Source organism: Leucopleurus acutus (assembly GCF_964270905.1).
Source record: "Leucopleurus acutus genome assembly, chromosome: 1".
Taxonomy (NCBI): domain Eukaryota; kingdom Metazoa; phylum Chordata; class Mammalia; order Artiodactyla; family Delphinidae; genus Leucopleurus; species Leucopleurus acutus.
In genome coordinates this window covers 128,529,377-128,550,187 of record NC_139142.1, presented here as the reverse complement: position 1 = coordinate 128,550,187, position 20,811 = coordinate 128,529,377, and the positions used below count along the sequence as shown (strand labels likewise).

Below are 20,811 nucleotides of genomic sequence, written 5' to 3'. Positions count from 1 at the left end.
ATGACAAGTCACTGTGAACTAGACTACCCAGTCTTCTAAGGCTACGCTGATGTGCATAAAATTGATGACTAATAAGAACCTGCTGTATAAAAAAAAAAAAGAAATAAAATTCAAAAAAAATAAATAAAGCTGCTTGAGAGCAGATTTTATCAGGCTGGGGAAGAAAGAAAGAGATCCAGACTGGGGAGTATCGATAGCACGAAAAGAGAAACGTGTTGAAGAGAGCCCAGCCTCCAGAACATTCCAGTCCTGGGGCTGGAGAACGGAACACCTAACCTTTGCCTCCTAACTGGTTTTACTTTCGGAATTCCCCCAGACGTCTAGGCTGGAGGCATCAGGGTCCTTGTCTGTTGTCCTTCTGCCTCCCAGATCCCTGTTGGTTCCCAAGCCCCGCCAAGTACGTCTTCACCCTGCTCTGCCTGCCTTTGCACAGCTGTCGCCCTAGTTTGAATCTGCATTCTCTTACTCTGGGACCGTCACGAGAGTTTCTTAAGCGCTCTTCACTGTTCCCCCGTAATTCACAGAAACAGCATTGCCAGAATCACCCTCCTGGTAAACAGAGCTTTGCACCTGTCGCTCTTACTCAAAAATTCGCAGCTCTTACTGAGAATAGGCGTTAGCCCAACATGCAGTGCTGTCCCAAATCTATTCCAGGCTGCCTCCGGCCAACTCGGATTTTCCAGTAGTCCTTCTGGAATATGTCAAGTCGATAAGGGCAGCCAGAATGCCTAGTCTGCACTATGAACTCCTAGCAGAGTGCCTGCATACTATAGGTGCTCGTAAAGATTGATTGAATGAATGATGAGCTGATTCTCATGTCCATATTTTATAGCCTGGCTAGAATACACTCCTTGCTCAGGCCATCTGCCATGAATGGACTTCCCTTTCTTGTCATTTATCAAAATCCTTTGAGGCCCAAATAAAGGCTCATTTCCTGGAAAACCTTTGATTTAGCTCACTGAGATCATTCCTTCTTCACAACCTAGCCCATGTCTTGGAGTTATTTATTTGGTGCTTAATTATATGTAATCTTGCATTGCTATCTGTGTGTATGAGTCATACCGCCCAGAGAGACTATGAGCCCCTGGAGATCAGAAATGATTTCTATTGCTTTATACTCCTCAGAATTTACCATCTTTCCCTTTGGCCTCTCCATGTTCCTGTCTGCCCTCCTCATTCCCTGGTCATTCACAGCTTTTCCACAGCACTTGTGTTGAGTATTATTGTTGCTTGTGGACCAGGCATTTCCTCCCCCCACCCAGAATGCCTATAGTCCCTGGGGGCAGGGACTGTATCTCACCTAGTTAGGGTGCTATAAACTTTGTCCTTTTGAATTTTATCTCCCTTCTTTTCCTTCGGCTCAGTTCTTAGAACTCCAATTTCCATTCTTCTACAAGTGTGATTCTACTTAATGCCACCTTGTCTCAGTGTGTCCTCCAGCGAGGGTGTGAAGGTGACCCAGGAGACACCTCCGGCAGCCAGCCGCAGTGGATTTGTTCCACCCTGAGAGGGAGGCAGGAGCCTGCCTGGCATCAGGAAAGAGGTTTTTCTCCCCCCCTCGTTGTTTCCTGGCCCTGAGTAGAACAAATTATTTAACTCTTTGTACTTCAATTTAATTTTTTAAAAAAGGAAGTAAGAATAGTTTTCATTCTTCTTTTCTAGTGGTGATACATTGAGTATTAATAAGAACATTGCAGGGGGATAAACTGGGAGTATGGGATTAACAGATGCACACTACCATATATAAAATAAACAAGGATTTTCTGTATAGTGCAGGGAACTATATTCAATATCTTGTAATAAACAATAATGAATTGGAAAAAAGTGTAGATACACACGTATATATGTAACACCTGAAACTAACACAATATTGTAAATGAACTATACTTCAATAAAAAAAACAAAAAACCACCAACAACATTATAACATGCTTTGAGTCCAGTCACTGAGAGTATGTGAAGTATCACAACCCTATCAAGGCTGAAGGTCTATACTAGATACCCCTCCTTCTGACTGTCCTGTCTCCCGCCAAAGTTGGAGACAACTGTCCCCAATACAGTTAGTACATTAATATTTTTCTAACAAACTTGTTCAAGTCTTGGCTCACTAAAATTTAGGGAAACCATACCATTTATCTCCAGTCTCTTAACAAATTGTCTTTGAGTTACACGTTGCCTTTAAGGAAATACGTCCAAATTGGAATCAGTTAAGTAAGGTTAGAAATGTTTCAGGAAAACAGACACATCTCTACTTGCTCTGCCCAACTTCAAACTTTCACATCTACTGGTTTGGGGAGGGACGAACGGTAGAGAAGAGAGATCACAGAATGAAGTGAATTAATAACGTATTTGTTGAATTTGGACAGGGCAGCTTGCCTGTTTCAAAAATTCTTGGCAAAATGTCATCACCCTCCTCTGTAATTGGCTGGGTAATTTCAAGTAGGCTTACTGCATTTGAATTTCCTGAATAGAGAGTTCAGTTTACCCTTTTGTACATGGCGGATTGTTGCATTACTGGGGTGGGGGAAAGACATCCTTTTCTGCCTTATCCCTGGGCTAGATGGAGGAAGCACAGCCTTGTCTAGAAGCATGGTGAACATACGATTATATCCATTTCGTACACATGACAAAATCTTCTTAGTTGGAAGATTATATCAATAATTGCAAGAAATAAGGGAGGCATATAGTTGTATATACATGTGTGTATGTGTACATAAATGTATATATATATAGTATATATATTTAGATGTTCATATGAGAAGTTATGGGGGGAAAATGAAGTAATTAGTTACTAACAAAAATAAAGCTGCTAATGATCCTTTTTTTCCTCCTCTGCCTGGGTGCCCCCTCTCCATGCCCAGGTCTTAGATAACTTTCCAGGTCTAGTCTCAACAAAATCCCATCCCCTTAAACAAGCCTTCCCAGACAGACTCATCCCTCTGCCGTAAGTCCATGGCACCATGTCTGGAATGCTCTTATCTCATACAGCGTGTTCTACCTTGTGTTAGAACAATCAGGATTCTGTGTCTCATTAAGGTGTGGAACTCCAGAGAGCAGGGGTTGTTTCTGGGCCAGTGATCTCAGTCTAGTTTAGAAGCACCTGCGGAGCTTTTTAAACCATGTCAATCCTAGACCAGTTGAAATCGGGGTTCCTGGAGGTGGGACTCAAACACACTGTATTACTTTTCAAGGCTTCCTGGGTGACTCTAAAAGCAGCCAGTGTTGAGAGCCACTAAGTGGATACTTAAGAATTGATGATTAGGCCATAATTTGGTGCAACATCTAAAGCAAACTGACCAGGATGTATTTTTGCCAAGCTGCAGCAAACGACTGAACTTACGAGGTTTGGGGTTTTTTTTTTTGGTGGGGAAAAGGGGAGGCATGTATTTGTTTAATACAGCTGACTTCTGTAAAAAAAAAAAATAGTCCTCAGGGGACTTTACAAAAGAGGAATGGTTGTGTGCACAGCACCTGGGGACCTTCAGGGATGGCGAGGCTGTAGTAGCCCTGTGAATGCCTTGTAACCTGAATCCTCCTGTCCCCTCCCTGCTTTGGTGTTGTACCCTAGACCAGAGGTCTCAGACACATGGTGGTGGTGGTGGTGGGGGGGGGGGCATCACATCCACCTGGGGAGATGATTCAGCAGGTTTGGGATGAGGGTTAGGAATCTAGTTTTCACAAGGGTTCCAGGTGATTACACTTTCCCAGCGGCTGATCTACAGCTCTGTGAAAAATGCTGGGGGTCTGGTATCATAAGCACTGGGTCTTTTTTGTGGGGAGGGGGGAGTTCTTTACTAGATTTTCTTTCTTACCCCCAAATTATATAATCATATGCATATTTTCTCTAGAATGTTTCTATATTTTCAAAGTTGAGCTCCTTTTATCGTCTGAAATTTATTTCTCTGGTGTGAGGGATGACACCAATATAACTTCTTCCAAATGGGTATTTAATGGTTCTAAAAATTTGTTATGTAATGCGATCTTCACGCTCTGTTCCACAGTGCCACCTCTATCCTATGTTAAACTCACATGCGTGTTTTGTTTCTGGCATCTTCCGTTCCTTTGATGCTTTTCTCTATTCTTGAACCAGTTACCAATACTAGACTGTGTAATTACTCTAGTTTTAGAGTATGTTTTTATATTTGTTTGGGCAAGACTTCCCTAATTATATTCCTTCTTAAATGAGTTCTTGGCAATTCATCTTCAGTTACTCTTTCAGATAAAATTTAGGATCAACACGTCAAATTTCCAAAAGAGAATCTCTTTAGAACTTAGATAGCAGTTTTATAGGCTCTATGGAGCAATTTGGGAAGGTGAACATTTTTACAGCTATGTCTTTTTTTTTTTTGCGGTACGCGGGCCTCTCACTGTTGTGGCCTCTCCCGTTGCGGAGCACAGGCTCCGGACGCGCAGGCTCAGCGGCCATGGCTCACGGGCCCAGCCGCTCCGCGGCATGTGGGATCTTCCCGGACGGGGGCACGAACCCGTGTCCCCTGCATCGGCAGGCGGACTCTCAACCACTGCGCCACCAGGGAAGCCCACAGCCATGTCTTTTTATCTACAAACATAGTGACCATCTCCATCAGTTCTTCTTTTAGGACTTTCAATAAATCCTGCGTGTTTTCATACATGGTTCTTTCACATTTTTTATTAAGCATATTACTGGTATTTTGTAACTTTTGCTCCTAATTTGAATGGTATCTTTTCTATAACCTTGTTTTTTGAAAATATTAATCATTTTTTTCACATGTTTTCTTATAATTTAATGGCTATCATGTCACAAACCACAGAATTAAAATAAGAATCTCATTTACTTGAGTATGTAGGAATTGTGGCATTTGGGTCATTCCATTTTTTAATAAATGTACATTTTCTTGGTTAAAAAAAAGTGAAAATACCCCCCACCAATGTCCTAGTATACTCTTTTCCTAGTTTCGTTTCTTCATGAATAGAGTGACTTGGACCCTGAGGTTATCATTCTGAAGACTCATGGCAGATGTGTGGCCCATGGGTGCAGAAGGGGCAGAAGAAGCTGGACCAGATGTATTGGTAGCAGGACACACCCTGCAGTGTACTTCTCAATAGATCCCTGAGAGTGGCCAGATGTTCAGTGATGCACCTTCTCTTCTTAAAGGTCTAGAGGGCACAGTTAAAAGTGAAAAGAGGAGAGAAGTGTTGTAACTCTGCTTAGCAGAATGAGGGATTCAGAGGTGGGAGCCAGGCTTTTGCTAAGAATCTCAGTAGGAAAAAAGAGTGACTCCAGGAATCAAATAATTCTAAGAACTAACGATATAAAAATGTTTTGCAGACTATAAAGTGATACTCAGATGTGTTAGGAGGTACTAACCCCATGTGTTTTAGCTACATCTGAGAGACTTCCAGAAAATAAACAGTGCCATTGTTGGAAAAAACCTGGTCCTTCTAACCCAAGATTGTTGTCTTGGCCTTAAAGGAAGTTTTATGTGAGAGCAGAGGAAGCTGTAAGATCACTGTTTAATCCAGATATTTGTCTGAACCATGAATAACACATAGAAAGCCTTGGGATTCTGGTACTTGGTGAATGGCGCTATCTGTTCTTAGCATCCACAGGCTAAATACCCCTCCATTCCCCAAGTGAGGGCATGGGAAGATAGCGTCCCATTATTAATAATTAATAATGTCCCATTCCTGGTACCTCTCTCTTTGCCGTTCCCTGTTTTTCCTCGATATCTTGTATCGCAGGGGATATAAAAAGTAGTTAACGGCAATCCTGTTTTCTGATATTAAGAATAAAAGCTAAAGATTTATGCTTAAACAATTGCATTCTAACAACTGGTGGAATCAAGAGTTTCATGTACATGGAATAAGTATTCTGTGTACCTAAAAAATTACTTTTTTAATCTTTGTATTTTTACGTTATATTCTGCTGCCATGAAATAAGTAGATGTGAGATTTTTTTGAATGTTGATTTTCTTTGTAAAGAAAAGATTAGGAGAATATAATCTATAAAAATACTGAATCGCTATGTTGTGCACCTGAAGCTAATATAATATAATATTATAATATTGTAAGGGATAGAAAATATATTTTAAACATCATTGATTAAATGCTGGGATATATTTCAGGAATTTAAAAATAGAAAAGGAAAGGTTAGGAAATCATTACAAAAACTATGTATGTATTAAAAATAAAATTTGGTCCATGAAACAGACAACCTGTTTGTTATTACTGGGAAAATTAATGGGAGGAGAAAATAACAATTAGAGACTTCCTAAAATAGAAATGGCTAGGAATTCCTGGAACTTATATTTTGTTTAGGATCTTTGGTTCTATCCTTGGGTATATTTCTATACTGTGGGTCTGTACTGAAGTGAATTTAGATGTCAAGATGGTTTTACTGGTGAGTTCTGTAACACTTTTAAGGGATACACAGTTTTTCCAAGAAAGTTTCAGACCAGAGAAAACGATTCTGAATTTTCTTCTGTGGGGTTAATACATCTCAATTAAAAACGCTGGACAAGGATGGCACTAAAGAAAACTAGAGACATTTTGCTCATGAATATAAATGCCATCCACTTTAGAATTTTTGAGGTGGAAGAGACTTTGGAGACATCTAGATCAGGCCTACCATCTTTTAGGTGAGAAAACAGGTAAGAGTGGCCTGATGCTTTACGTATTTAAGGGCACAGTTTGGTGCACCTGTAAGAAAGGTTGTTCTTGACTATGCGAAGTCAGAATTGTGCCCCTCTCAGGAAGGGTGGGAATTAGCAGTAGGTGAGGGAGTGCCTGTGCCCACCAGGGGTTCTGTGTGGATTATCTTCTTTAACTTCACATTTTATGTGAGAAAAGAATCTGAAAAAGAATGAATATATGTATAATTGAATCACTTTGCTGTACGCCTGAAACTAACACAACATTGTTAATCAACTATAGTCCTGTAAAATTAAAAAAAAGCAAACCCTCACATCTGTCATCTGAAGGAGATTCTATTGTTTCGGTTGTTCAGAAGAGAAAGCTGGGGCCCGGGGAGACTACGTAGTGTGTGCTGAGGGTCAAATCTAGTTCTGTTTACTTTTGCTTTTTTATGTTACTTTTCTTTTGCAAAGTTCTATGCTTTGCTTAGGTTTTTTTTCAAGTCCAAATAAATACTGCACTTTTGATCAATGATTCCGTGCACCACTCCCTGACTGCTTTAGGGACAGCGCTTCCAATAGGCTAAAACACATTTAATAATACACTGTGGCTTCTAAACTCCCCTCTCCGTGGGGGAGAAGTGACTCTTCTGTCCACTTGATTAATTAAGCCTTTTAAAAAAAATTTATTTTTAATTTTTGAATTAAAAAAATTAATTGAGGTATAGTTGATTTACAATATAATATTAGTTTCAGGTGTACAAAATAGTGATCCAAAATTTTTATAGGTCATACTCCATTTGAAGTTACTATAAAGTATTGGCTATATTCCCTGTCTGTACTATGTATCCTGGTAGCTTGCTTATTTTATACATAGTTAATTTGTATCTCTTGGACCCCTACCCCTAACTTGCCCCTCCCCCTTCCCTCGCTCCACTGGTAACCACTAGTTTGCTCTCTGTGTCTGTGAGTCTGTTTTGTTATATTCATTCATTTCTTTTATTTTTTAGATTCCACATATAAGTGATAACATACAGTATTTGTCTTTCTCTGATTTATCTGACTAAGGATGATACCCTCCAGGTCCATCTATGTTGTTGCAAATGAACAAATTTTATTCTTTTTTTTTTTTTTTTTTTTTTACGGCTGAGCAGTATTCCATGTATATACCACATCTTCTTTGTCTGTTTTTTTTCTAAATTTATTTTATTTGTTTATTTTTGGCTGTGTTGGGTCTTCGTTGCTGCGCGCAGGCTTTCTCTAGTTGCGGCGAGTGGGGGCTACTCTTTGTTGCAGTGTGCCAGGCTTCTCATTGCAGTGTCTTCTCTTGTTGTGGAGCACGGGCTCCAGGTGCACAGGCTTCAGTAGTTGTGGCATGTGGGCTCAGAAGTTGTGGTGCGTGGGCTCTAGAGTGCAGGCTCAGTAGTTGTGGCACACGGGCTTAGTTGCTCTGTGGCATGTGGGATCTTCCCGGACCAGGGCTTGAACCCGTGTCCCCTGCATTGGCAGGTGGATTCTTAACCACTGAGCCACCAGGGAAGTCCCTATTTATTTGTTGATGGACACTTAGGTTGCTTCCATATCTTGGCTATTGTAAATAATGCTGTCTGAACATCGGGGTGCATATATCTTTTTGAATTAATGTGTTCATTTTCTTGGGATAAATACCCAGGAATAGAATTACTGGATCATGTGGTAGTTCTGTTTTTTTGAGGACGCTCCATACTATTTTTTGTTTTTTGAGGACCCTCCGTACTGTTTTCCATAGTGGCTGCACCAATTTACATTCCCACCAACAGTGTACTAGGGTTCCTTTTTCTCCACATCCTCTCTAACATTTGTTATTTGTGGTCTTTTTGGTGATAGCCAGTTCTGACAGGTGTGTGGTGATAGCTCATTGTGATTTTAATTTACATTTCTCTGATAATTAGCAATGTTGAGCATCTTTTCATGTGCCTGTTGGACATCTGTATATCTTCTTTGGAAAAATGTCTATTCACGTCTTCCCAGTTTTTAATCGCGTTGCTTGCTCTTTCGGTATTGAATTGTATGAGCTGTTTATATTTTGGATATTAACCGCTTATTGGTCATATCATTTGCAAATATTGGGTTGGCCAAAAAGTCCTTTTGGGTTTTTCTGTAAGATGTTACGGAAAAACCCGAAAGAACTTTTTGGCCAACCCAATATTTTTTCCTCCTATTCAGTAAGATGTCTTTGCATTTTGTTGACAGGTTTTTTTTGCTGTGCAAAAGCTTTTAAGTTTAATTAGGTCCCATTTGTTTATTTTTTTAGTCTTTTTTTAACATCTTTATTGGAGTATAATTGCTTTAAGATGGTGTGTTAATTTCTGCTGTATAACAAAGTGACTCAGCTATACATATATATATATCCCCATATCTCCTCCCTCTTACTTCTCCCTCCCACCCTCCCTATCCCACCCCTCTAGTTGGACACAAAGCACTGAGCTGATCTCCCTGTGCTATGCAGCTGCTTCCCACTAGCTAGCTATTTTACATTTGGTAGTGTATATATGTCCATGCTACTTACTCTCTCACTTCGTCCCAGCTTACCCTTCCCCTTTCCCATGTCCTCAAGTCCATTTGTTTATTTTTGCTTTTGTTTCCTTTGCCTTAGGAGACAGATCCAAAAAAAATTTTCTATGATTTATGTCAGAGTGTTCTGCCTGTAATTTCTTCTAGGAGTTTTATATTTTCTGTTCTTACATTTAAGCCTTTAATCAATTTTGAGTTTATGTTTGTATATGGTGTGAGAAAATGTTCTAATTTTATACTCTTACATGTCACTGTCCAGTTTTCCCAGCACCACTTATTGAAGAGGCTGTCTTTTCTCCATTGTATATTCTTGCCTCCTTTATCAAAGATAGGGTGACCATATGTGTGTGGGTTTATCGCTGGGCTTTCTATCCTGTTCCATTGATCTATGTTTCTGTTTTTGTGCCAGTAATGTACTGTCTTGATTACTGTAGCTTTGTAATATAGTCTGAAGTCAGGGAGCATGATACCCCCAACTCTGCTCTTCTGTCTCAAGATTGCTTTGGCTATTCAGAATCTTTTGGGTTTCCATACAAAGTTTAAGATTATTTGTTCTAGCTCTGTGAAAAATGCCAGTAGTATTTTGATAGGGATTGCATTGAATCTGTAGATTGCCTTGGTAGTACAGTCAGGCCTCTGTTTTCTTGATTTTCCTTCTTTTCGTCACAAAAAGTTAGGCATTTTAGAAATTTCTTTTTTCCCCCCAAATAAATTGCTTCAAATTATTTTGTAAGCTGTGGTCATAGCTCTTCAATATGAAAATAAATGAACTGATAGAAGTGACATTCTAGTTTGTGTTCTTGGTCCTTTAGTGTCCATTGATTCTTCTTGCCTATTAACTGGCTACTCTCAGGGCTGCTTGTATTTAGTGAATCTAAATATGTTCTTTTAAGACTTTTCTGAAATACCACCTTTTTTTTATCCCCAAATAAAAATTAAACATCATAAAGTTAGTTTTAATTTTAATTTAAAATATCCAAGTAAATTAGAAGAAGAAGTAGGAGAAGGACAGTTATTTGCAAAGATGATTGTAAATATGATATTCACTCTGTCATTTGATGCAACACAGTAAAAAAGGCATTGAGTTGAGGTCATAGAGACCCACCCCAAGCCTGACCTTTTCCCATCTTGGCAATTTTCCTCTTCCCTCCAAAGGTCCATAGAAATTAAACTATCTAGAGAAAATGTAATAAGAACATAGCATTTCAAGGAACACCTCACTGAAACAGGTTTCATATGAAAGATTTGCTTTCCTTAATTTTAATGTTAGGCTAGATTTTTAAAAATTCTTAATAGAGAAAGCCTTTGATGAGTGAGGTGTGAAGGCAGGGAAAGCCTCCTTTTTCACCTTTCAGCTTTGCCCTGTCCATCTACCCCTGTACTTCCGCCTTGCACCTCAGGCTTTTGTGCTCACCTCTGCGTATCCTTGGCGCTGAGTTTGGAGCTCTCCTCATTCCGAAGAATACAGCAATGACCTCTTTTTCCTTTGAAGAAAGATACTTTGCAAGTCCAAACGTTTATTCCCACTCAACTAATGTAAGTTCCATACACTGAATTCCATTATGCATATTTTGATTTTGGTTGCTCTACATTCAAATTGCAGCTTTGTCCAGGTGAACATATTTAGGGGTGGGAAAAAAAAACCTCTGGACATTGACCAGGAAGTTGCCTGGAGAGCCGAAGAGAAAAATAGATGAATCAAAATAAGGAACGCCTGGGAAGGGAGCCTAAAGTCCCTAGACCCACCCTTCAGTGTCTGCTGGGAGAGGCGTTGGCCTGGAGGTCAAAGGAAGGCTGGACAACTTGAGAAATATCCACAGCACAGCATGGGTCTTGTCAAAGATTTTCCACCGCAAGTAACCAAGTTACTTTCTGTCTCTGGCTCCACTTGGGAACCAGAAAGTCAATTGAACATTTGGTTAGAGAATCAGTCACAGGGGAACAAATGTCTCTTATTACACGTAAAATCTACTTTGGAGCACAGTTAATTCACAACCAATCATTAGGCCCACTGGAGAGGAAGACCTTGAAAGATTTCAGTCTAGCAAGGAGCGATAAAATGGAAGTTGAGTGTAATACTCATTATTGCTACTTCAAGATGTATATAATGTCATTGGCATTTTAAAAATAGGGTGCTGTCTTTATTATTTAAGTGTCTATTTTAAAATGTGGTTGTTGCCCTGAGGACCGCCGCCCGCCGCCGCCCCCCCCCCAGCCAATCATATCCCATGGCCTTGCAGCCAGCTGGCCAGGGGCCAGCCCTGCCAACAGTGCACCCACAGTAGTTGCTCTGCTACAACAGAAGGACCCACACAGTCCAAGTAGGGAGCACTGCAAGTGCATATGGCTCTGGTGACCAGAGGAGAGTGTGCTGCTGGGCCCCAGAGGAGGTCTCCTACATAAGGCCACTTCTCCAAGATGAGGAAACACAGCTGACTGACCTACCACAGAGAAATAATACTGAGAACTGGGCAAAATGAGACAGCAATATGTTTCAGACAAGGAGACAAGACGACACCTCAGAAAAGGAACTGTACAGAAGTGGAGATAAGCAATCTATCTACCCAAATAAGAGTTCAAGGTGGGCTTCCCTGGTGGCGCAGTGGTTGGGAGTCTGCCTGCCGATGCAGGGGACACGGGTTCGTGCCCCAGTCTGGGAGGATCCCACATGCCGCCGAGCAGCTGGGCCCGTGAGCCATGGCCGCTGAGCCTGCGCTTCTGGAGCCTGTGCTCCGCAACGGGAGAGGCCACAGCAGTGGGAGGCCCGTGTACCGCAAAAAAAAAAAAAAAAAAAAAAAGAGTTCAAGGTACCGATCATAAAAGATGATCACCCCACAGAGGAGAATGGATGAACATAGTGACAGTTTCAACAGAGAGACAGTATAAAGGAGAACCGAACAGTGCTGAATAATAGGATAACTGGAAAAAAAATGTTGATGAGATTTTCATAGCTTCACTCCTGGCTTTGGTCCTCTTGCATGGTTTTTCCCCTGGCATCCTAAATTTGTAGCCACAGGGTTTTGGGGGGGACCTTGCCCCTCCTACCAGTGGGGAGTGATTACAGGTTAGAGGGGGTTGAAACTCCCCTACTGTCTTTCCCTGGTCAGCAGGCCAGGTGGGAGCTGAGCACAACTTGGGGAGCAGAGTTGACTCAGTGTTTTATGGAATGAGCTTAGGGGGAGGGGTTGTGAAAACACAGAGGAAACAATTTTCTGTTTCCCAGTTCCCACTTCATAATTCAGCAGACAATGTGCCTTCATGGATTGATAATACAGTCCTCTCGCTGATGGACAGGTTGGAAAAGTTTGCTTGGCCCAGATCTGGGAGTCAGGAATGTACTGTGTGCCGAGTACGTTTCAACTCCTCTTTGAAGAAAAAGGAAAGTTTCCACACTGACCTAGTTTACGTGGCTGCTGTTAAATATCCCTGTTAGTGAAAAGAGAAATTCGGATGTAAATAGAAGAGGCTACCAAACTCCTAAATCATCTATTAATTTTTTTTTTTCAAACTTCATTCCATTTGCTTTGTCTCACAATGCAATTGTTGCTATGAGGCCGCCTTAGCTACACCTAGTAGCTGAATCTGCAAGTACCACAAAGCTGTACTTCCTTCAGAAGGATTTTGTTTGATTAATTTACACTCTTGGGTGACATTTCTCTGTTGAGTAGGAGGGAAAAAACTAGCGTAATCTAACCACATTACCCACATCACGGATGGGGAAATGGAAGGAGTGTGTTGTAAGTGAGTTATTTGCCTCATTACTTAAGTGAAGATGTTTCTAAGCTTAGGTTTCACCTTGTTCTCTAAGAATTTTATGAGCAAGATATTTTAGATTATGGTAGTTTGATGTTCTTTTAAGTCTGGTACTGCAGGCTGAAGCTCTGTTTTCTGCCAAATGTGAAATAGTAGAGCAGAATAAAACCATGTGCGTTATATTATAAAAGTTGTATCTGATGGATGTTCATGTTTAGAAAAATCAAGCTCACCATTTGTAGGTATGGGTGACACAACCCTTTGCCAAATGAAGTTGGTTTCATCATAACTGCTTGCCTTTGTTTTATTTTCATGTCTCTAGTAAACTCGATTTGGTTACACTTCAAAACTATTCAGTGGAAACTTGTAGTATGGAGCCTGGCTCTTGTAATTTTAGAGGAATTTCCTCAGTTTTCACATCTGTAAAGTGGAAATGTTCATAATATTCATAATAATCATTTCCTAGAGTTATAACAATCAAATCAAAGTGTCTGGAAGTATATCATGAGCTGTAAAAAATTTAATAATTGTAAGGATTTTATAAGCATGGATTTGCTTTAAAACAATAGTGTTCTTAGGAATATGCTATATTAATTACTGGAGGTACCAGAGAATTTTCCAGAGGGTCCAAACTTGTGTCCAAAATTCAAGTCCTAGTAAAGACACATATTTTAATAATAAAAGGCACTTGTCGTGACATTCCTACATCTAGATTTAAAAGGACATAAGTAGGGACTTCCCTGGTGCCTGCCAGTGCGGGGGACATGGGTTTGATGCCTGGTCTGGGAAGATCCCACATGCCGCGGAGCAACTAAGCCCATGTGCCACAACTGCTGAGCCCGTGCGCCACAACTACAGAAGCCTGCGAGCCACAACTACTGAAGCCCGCGTGCCTAGAGTCCATGCTCCGCAACAAGAGAAGCCACTGCAATGAGAAGCCCGTGCACCGTAACAGAGAGTAGCCTCCGCTCGCCACAACTAGAGAAAGCCCGCGTGCAGCAACGAAGACCCAACACAGCCAAAAATAAAGAAATTTTTAAAAAAGGACCTAAGTAAACATTGTTTTTTTTTTTTTTTTTTTTTTTTAATCCAGGAAAAGCTTCAAGATTTTCTTTTGCTTTTGGTATTTGCTAGGTGTAGTTGGGAAGAGGAGTAGTAAATAGGAGTCACTGCAAGACTGATCCTTTTGGGTCCGCAGAGAGATTTACACACCACAGAACTAGGAGATTATCACCTGAGAAGACATTGGAAGCATGCGAGCAGACACCACTGCATATATTCTGAATGGCCCTTGTAACATTCCTCCACATAAATTAAGGACACGCCCAGTTTCAAATGATGAAAGTTTTCTCCCACCATTCTCAAGGGGAGTCATTCAAATTTGTTAGTTTTTTCCCCCATTGTACCTGCCAAAGTTTATGAGTAAATAAATACTCAGGTTGTTGAGCAGTGGTTGTTCCCTGGGGCATGGAGTGTAATACAGTTTTAAGTGCAAGTCCATCCTAGCCTCTAAATAGCCAGGAAAAACAGGTGCTGGACTTCAAAGAGATTCGGAAGCAGTCCCGGCCAGGTGTCGTCTACGTTTCCAGCCCTTATCATCATGTGGCATGTGCATGGGACTGCAGTAGAAAAGCAGCCCACTTGCAGAACCAAGTGGGTTTTTAATTATTCATATGCAATGCAGACCTGTTGATGCAAAAAACATGCTCTCCTGATGTGGCCACGGAATCATCACTTGCTTCTTTCACAATCCCTAAAATCTTGTATTCTGGTGGTATTGGGCAGATCTCATCTCAAACTGCAGCAGCCCGTGCTGGCCAGTGAGGTGTCTGAAAATGGTTTCAAGTATCCATAATTTCAACAGACTCTTTGACAGTCTTCCCCCTTAGTACGTATTCAGAAGAGTACAAACAACCACCAAGTTGTGCCCCATCTTCTTTCTTTTTCAATTTTAATATCAAATTTGTGCTTTGTTTAATAACAAAAGTATAAAGCCATGAGCCATGCAAGGAATGAATAAAGATTATTCTGGGTAGGCTTGTGTCCCACGTGAATGCCTTTGTTTTTTTCCTTTCATATTTTGACCCGTTTGGGTGTGAATATTCTCTTTGACTGTATTACATTTTTCTTATAAGAGATATGAAAAATGGTTAAGTCTTTATACTAATAAATGTGTTAAGACTTCCTCAGCAGTAATATTCACAGCAAGGAAGTGTTGGTGGATGTGTGTGTGTTTTTTTTTTTTGCAAATAACCTTCCTTTGTGCACTTAGTAATTTCCTTCCAGGTTTCTGAAAGGGTCACCTGTAGATGATATGTATGGGTGGATGGAGCAAAGTGATGGAGATATTTGTGCCAACCTGATAAGTCAGTAATTCTAATAGTCAAAGAGTTGGCAAGTTTCTCTCAGATGCCCTACTATTTTTGACCCTGCCAACTGGGCCGAAAGACCTGGCAGTGTGAGAAGGGCTGCTGCCTCTGCGAAGTGATTTCTGTGTAGTCAACTCACAGAGATGCAACGGGCTTTGGAGAATATTTGGATGAAGTTGGTGGCGGTTTTATTGCTACCATCTGATTCTGCTTTGGGCCTGAAGCAGCTTTGCCACTTTGTGACCAATGGGAAAAAAATGCCGTTACCGTAATGGAGAACGTTGACAGTTGGTAGCAGTTTCCTATTGCATCTCAGAAATCATCTGAAACGTCATACTTTGAAGAACAAAGCATTCTATTGATGTTGGTTTGGCTCCGAGACATTGATTACTTATTCTAATTTGAAATGATATTGTCCATCAGGAGAATGGGCAAGAGGAACTAACAGAAGGGAGCAGTGTGAGGGTGTGTCGAGGTCCCCTTGCCCCCGGCGTCCATTTGGGTCTTACGGTCCTGCCGCACTATGGGCCCGAGGGAGGCAGAGGGTCTGTCTTGTTTACCGCTTTTTTCTCCAGAACTTAGTGCAGTGCCTGGTGTAGAGTAGGAGCTGAGTTTGTTGACTGAATAAATGAATGAATGGCGTAAATGGGGAAACCACGTAGGAAAGACATTCTGGGAGCAGCTGCAAGAATAAGCAATTCACACAATCAATTGCATTTCGTGTAGTTTTTTCTGATTCGTTGGTTTTCAAAGGCCGAAAAGTATAGGGAAAATCTCACCGGACTCCAGTTATTACATGGTTGTCGTTTACTTATGATGTGGATGGACTGAGGGCATCCTTTCTCCGTCCTAGCACCTCTTGTGTTGTGTCTTGGATGTCACCATCAGCCACCACTTTGTCCCCTTGTTGCTGCTGTTCTCTGCTCCTCAGAGATACCCAGTATTGTTAGACATTAGGATACTTTCCATTTTTGTTAAACACTTCTGCTAGTATTCCTGTCAAATAGATTCTATGAGGCAGGATTTGACACTTTTTGAGTCATACCTATGACACTTTTTTTAGAAGCTCCATAATTGACTTCTAGAAAGGTTTGCCAATTTACATGCTCACCATGGGCATAAACTAGTACAGAGTTATGAAAATAAGGTAACATTTTGGACTTATTGGAGGATAGTTACAAGTAACTAAAAAGTAACTGCTCGTAAGCTCACAAAAATTTTGAGGACAAGAGAGTCCTTATATTTTATATTTTCCACTATACAGAATTGATCTCTTGAGTCAGGAAGTCTCTTACCTTTTATACTTTTCCCCATTACCTTAGACATATATCCAGGGGGTTTTGGAGGAAGAAAAAGTAACCCTTTCCTATGAGGATATACTGGTTCCAAAGTGTTTACTTAGATACACAGTGGAAGCTCAAAAGGTATTTACTGAACTCATTCTTGCGGTTCAGCTTTCAGCTACTAACATTATAGGAATAAAGGGAAAAAAAAGTAAGAAAACTAGAGGCTGACATTAAGGCAAGAAGAGAGTACCTCTAGAAGGAAGTGGGAGACCAGATTGCTCAGAGGAAGAAGGACACGCCACCAATGGGCAGTAGGTCTAATGTGTGTGGTGGGGTGGAGGTGGTAGCAGGAAGTCTTAGTGTAGAAAATTGGTACACGGATGCGCTATATTAGAAAGGAGATAGTGATGCAACTGGATCGTTAAAGCAGAAACTTGTAAGGCAAGGTGGAATAGGAAAAGAGGATTTCGGAATTTAAAAGACATGTGACATTTCTTTGTAGATTTGTACTTAGGTTGTTGAGGTCAGTATGTATGGCCAGTCCAGATAAAGAAGACCACCAAGTCATAATGGAAAGGGAGGAAGAAATGGGGACTCATATCTCTGCCCAGCTTAGCTCCTTTTTAGGGTACAACTGAGGTGGGTAGAGAGGTATGGTTAGGTTTGTCTACATAATGGGAAATACCGGATTAAAAAATAATACGGAGCTACTCTTGACAATCAAATTGGCTGCATTCAGTAGAATGCCGACAAAGTCAGTTCCTGAAATCTCTTCCATTCTGTGGTAAAACAGAAGTGATGGGGAAGTTTAGTTTATGTGGCTTTATCATTAGACAGGATAATGACAGTTCTGCTGTGGATTTACAGGACAGGGACTACTACAACTAGAAATACCTGTAACTAGACTACTGGTGCCGTTCAGGTCCATCTGTATCCTAATGAGGATGAACATCACCTCCCCAGTGATGACCAAATAATGGCGGTCCTGGATCAATGTGCTCACTCACTCGGGTCTAACTGTGAGTCATAATGGGAAGATTGAGTTTACTTTTTTCCCCCCCAAATTTATTTATTTGGTTGTGCTGGATCTTAGTTGCAGCAGGGGGGCTCCTTAGTTGTGGCTTGCGGGCTCCTTAGTTGTGGCATGTGAACTCTTAGTTGCGGCATGCGTGTGGGATCTAGTTCCCTGACCAGGGATCGAACCCGGGCCCCCTGTATTGGGAGCGCGGAGTCTTAACCACTGCGCCACCAGGGAAACCCCTTGAGTTTACTTTTAATTTTGAGAAGGTAAATGTGTTTGTAAGAGCTATAGAAAAGCCCAGAATTCCTTTCCACTAAATTAGCTGCATTCTTGGACATTGTAATCCTATCACACACTCTGTCTCACAGCAGAAGTAGAAGCAATTAGGAGACTTTGAATTCTTTACCCGTGACTTTGAGGCAGTTGATTTAACCTGTCTGAGAACACAGTTCCTCATCTGCAAAATGGAAATAATGTCTACTTCCAGTCACAGGGCTGTTTGAGGGCTCAAAATGGTAAAGGAGGTAAAAGCTTAAGTACTGCAAAATTGTTGGGCACTTTTTTATTTTAAATTAATTTGTATTCATAAGTCAGTTTTTTATCAAGGGCTTAGATTCTAGGCTAAGAAAGAGAGCTTTTAGCTTCGTTCCATGTGAATTAGCCCTGTTTTATCCTTTAAAATTAGCCTTTGTGTTTCCTTCCACCTCTTTTGAGCATCACCCCTATCCTTCAGTAATAAAATGGAGCTGCAACTAGTGAAATCAGGCTGTAAAATTAGAGTTGTAAGTCTGGAACTAGCTACATGTAAAGAGGAAAGCATTTGGATTAAAATAACTCATCAAGATGAAAATGACCACCAGGTATAGCTCTAACAGGATTATTTAAATTTTTTAGGGATGTGCTATTGACAATCTAAATTTCAAATTGTGAAAAATATGATGTGTTGATAATTCGGGACTCAAATTTCTTTTCAGTTCAGTGTTTAGGGGATAGGGGAATGATGTGTCTCTACAGTTTCCCATTAAGAAACAACTTGGTGCTGACATTGACAATCAAATTGATTGCGATCCAACGAAGAGGAAGTCTGTTCCATCTTTTTCTTGCCATTCGTGTATATTGTACCACCTCCTCCATCTCGTCCTAAAACATGGGGCGATTACTGGGTTCTAAAACGTTCTGACACGTTGCTGACCTCTAATTACGCATATCAGTGTTCTTCCTTTAGCTCAGGAATGTGCTTCTATTAGTTGGAGATTGGAGTATGAAAAAAAAGGTGGTTGTGATGTAAAAGGCTTGCCACTTCTCCAGATATATCAGTCTCCTCACAGTGCTTCCCCAATATAGTGAACACAACAGTGGACTATGCAAGGATGCACTCATACCTTTTGGCATTTTCTTCAGTTTGTCCTTCTACATCAGTCAACAAACTTCTGTAAAGAGCCAGCTAGTAAATATCTTAGTGGACCATACGGCCTCTGTCACAGCTTCTCAGCTCTGCCATTGTAATGAAATCAGCCATAGAGAATACATACATGAATGTGTGTGGCTGTGTTCTAATAAAACTTTATTTACAAAAACAAGCAATGGGCCATTTGACCCACAGGCTGTAGTTTGCTGACCCCTGTTCTACATCATTCCCATAAAGATAGGACAGATGCACTTATAATATTAAATGAACGCATTTATTAATTTGGGGTATTAATTTGTAAATACCCTAAACTTGAATTGAAGATAGATTTTTTTTTTTTTGCGGTACGTGGGCCTCTCACCGTTGTGGCCTCTCCCGTTGCGGATCACAGGCTCCGGACTCGCAGGCTCAGCGGCCATGACTCACGGGCCCAGCCGCTCCGTGGCATGTGGGTTCTTCCCGGACCGGTACACGAACCCGTGTCCCCTGCATCGGCAGGCGGACTCTCAACCACTGCGCCACCAGGGAAGCCCAAAGATAGATTTTTCAAAGTTCGTTTAGGAATTTACCTACAAAAGACTGTGTTATCACAATATTTAGTTCTTTACACTGTATATTTGACCCTTGAACAACACAGGTTTGAACTGCATGGTTTCACTTATACGTGAAATACATATAGTTTCAATACATATACTGGCAAATTTTTTGGAGATTTTTGACCATTTGAAAAAATTTGCAGATTAGCCACACAGCCCACAAATATTGAAAAAATTAAGAAAAAGGTATGTCATGAAGGCATAAAATATATGTAAATACTAGTCTATTTTATCATTTATTTCAGTAAAATATACACAAATCTATTATAAAAAGTTAAAATTTATCAAAACTTATGCACACAGACACTTACAGACCGTACATTGTGCCATTTGCACTTGAGAGAAAGGTAAAGAAGACGCCTTATTCAATCATAACTGCACAAAATTAAATGTAGAACAAGCTGCACTACTGTAATAATTTTGTAGCCAATGTTAATCCATTTATATTACAGGTGAGGCTTCCACTCAACAGCAGGCTATTCCCAGTTAAGTTTTGGGGGAGTCAGAAGTTATATGTGGATTCTCGACTGTGCAGGGGTCGGCACCCCTAACCCCCGAGTTGTTCAGGGGTCCACTGTAGATTGAAATAGTCTAAGGCCTGGCCACAGACTTTAGGAATATTTACTTTTTTCAAGCATTTACTTTTTCTCAGATACTTTCTCAAGTATTTACTTTTCTACACGCTTAGTCTAGCAGATTTCACAGTGCATTGTCATTTTAAATTAATGCCATGGACCTAATGCCAACTATATGCTGTTCAGTGAGAAACTTGTAGAAGGGAGAGCAAGGAAGGGCTGCAAGAGGGGAGGTTCACTTTAAATGATCCTCGGAGTCAACATCAGATACCTTGAGAAAGAAGCCACCGCTGCTTAATTTGTAAGATCTTCAATTACGGTACTTTGATTCTTAACCTTAAAAAAAAATTCTCCTTCAACCATTTCAAGCCATGTGGAATATCTATTACTGCTTAGGAATTTACTGTGGTTTTTCATTGATCGCAGCCCCAGACTCTGGCATATGTATTAATTTATTTGGGCAGAGAGTACAGGAATCCGCATGCAGAATAAAGTGAACTTTCTGCTGAGGCAGAACATTGAAGCTGGGAATGATTAATTCTTCAAAAACGAACCATCAGCATTAATAAATATTGAATTCTAAGACGGTTATTTTACAGTTTTCTTTTTAAAAGTACTGAGGTATTCTGACCAAGTTCCC

The 20,811-nt window shown here is 40.6% G+C and overlaps 1 protein-coding gene across 2 annotated transcripts in view; it reads left to right on the top strand.

Annotated features, from left to right (window-relative positions):
• Positions 1 to 20,811, top strand: part of MYO1E (myosin IE) — a gene marked incomplete at its 5' end in the record, with an annotated part of 204,792 nt that overhangs the window by 17,663 nt on the left and 166,318 nt on the right. The gene's annotated exons all lie outside the window — the stretch shown is intronic.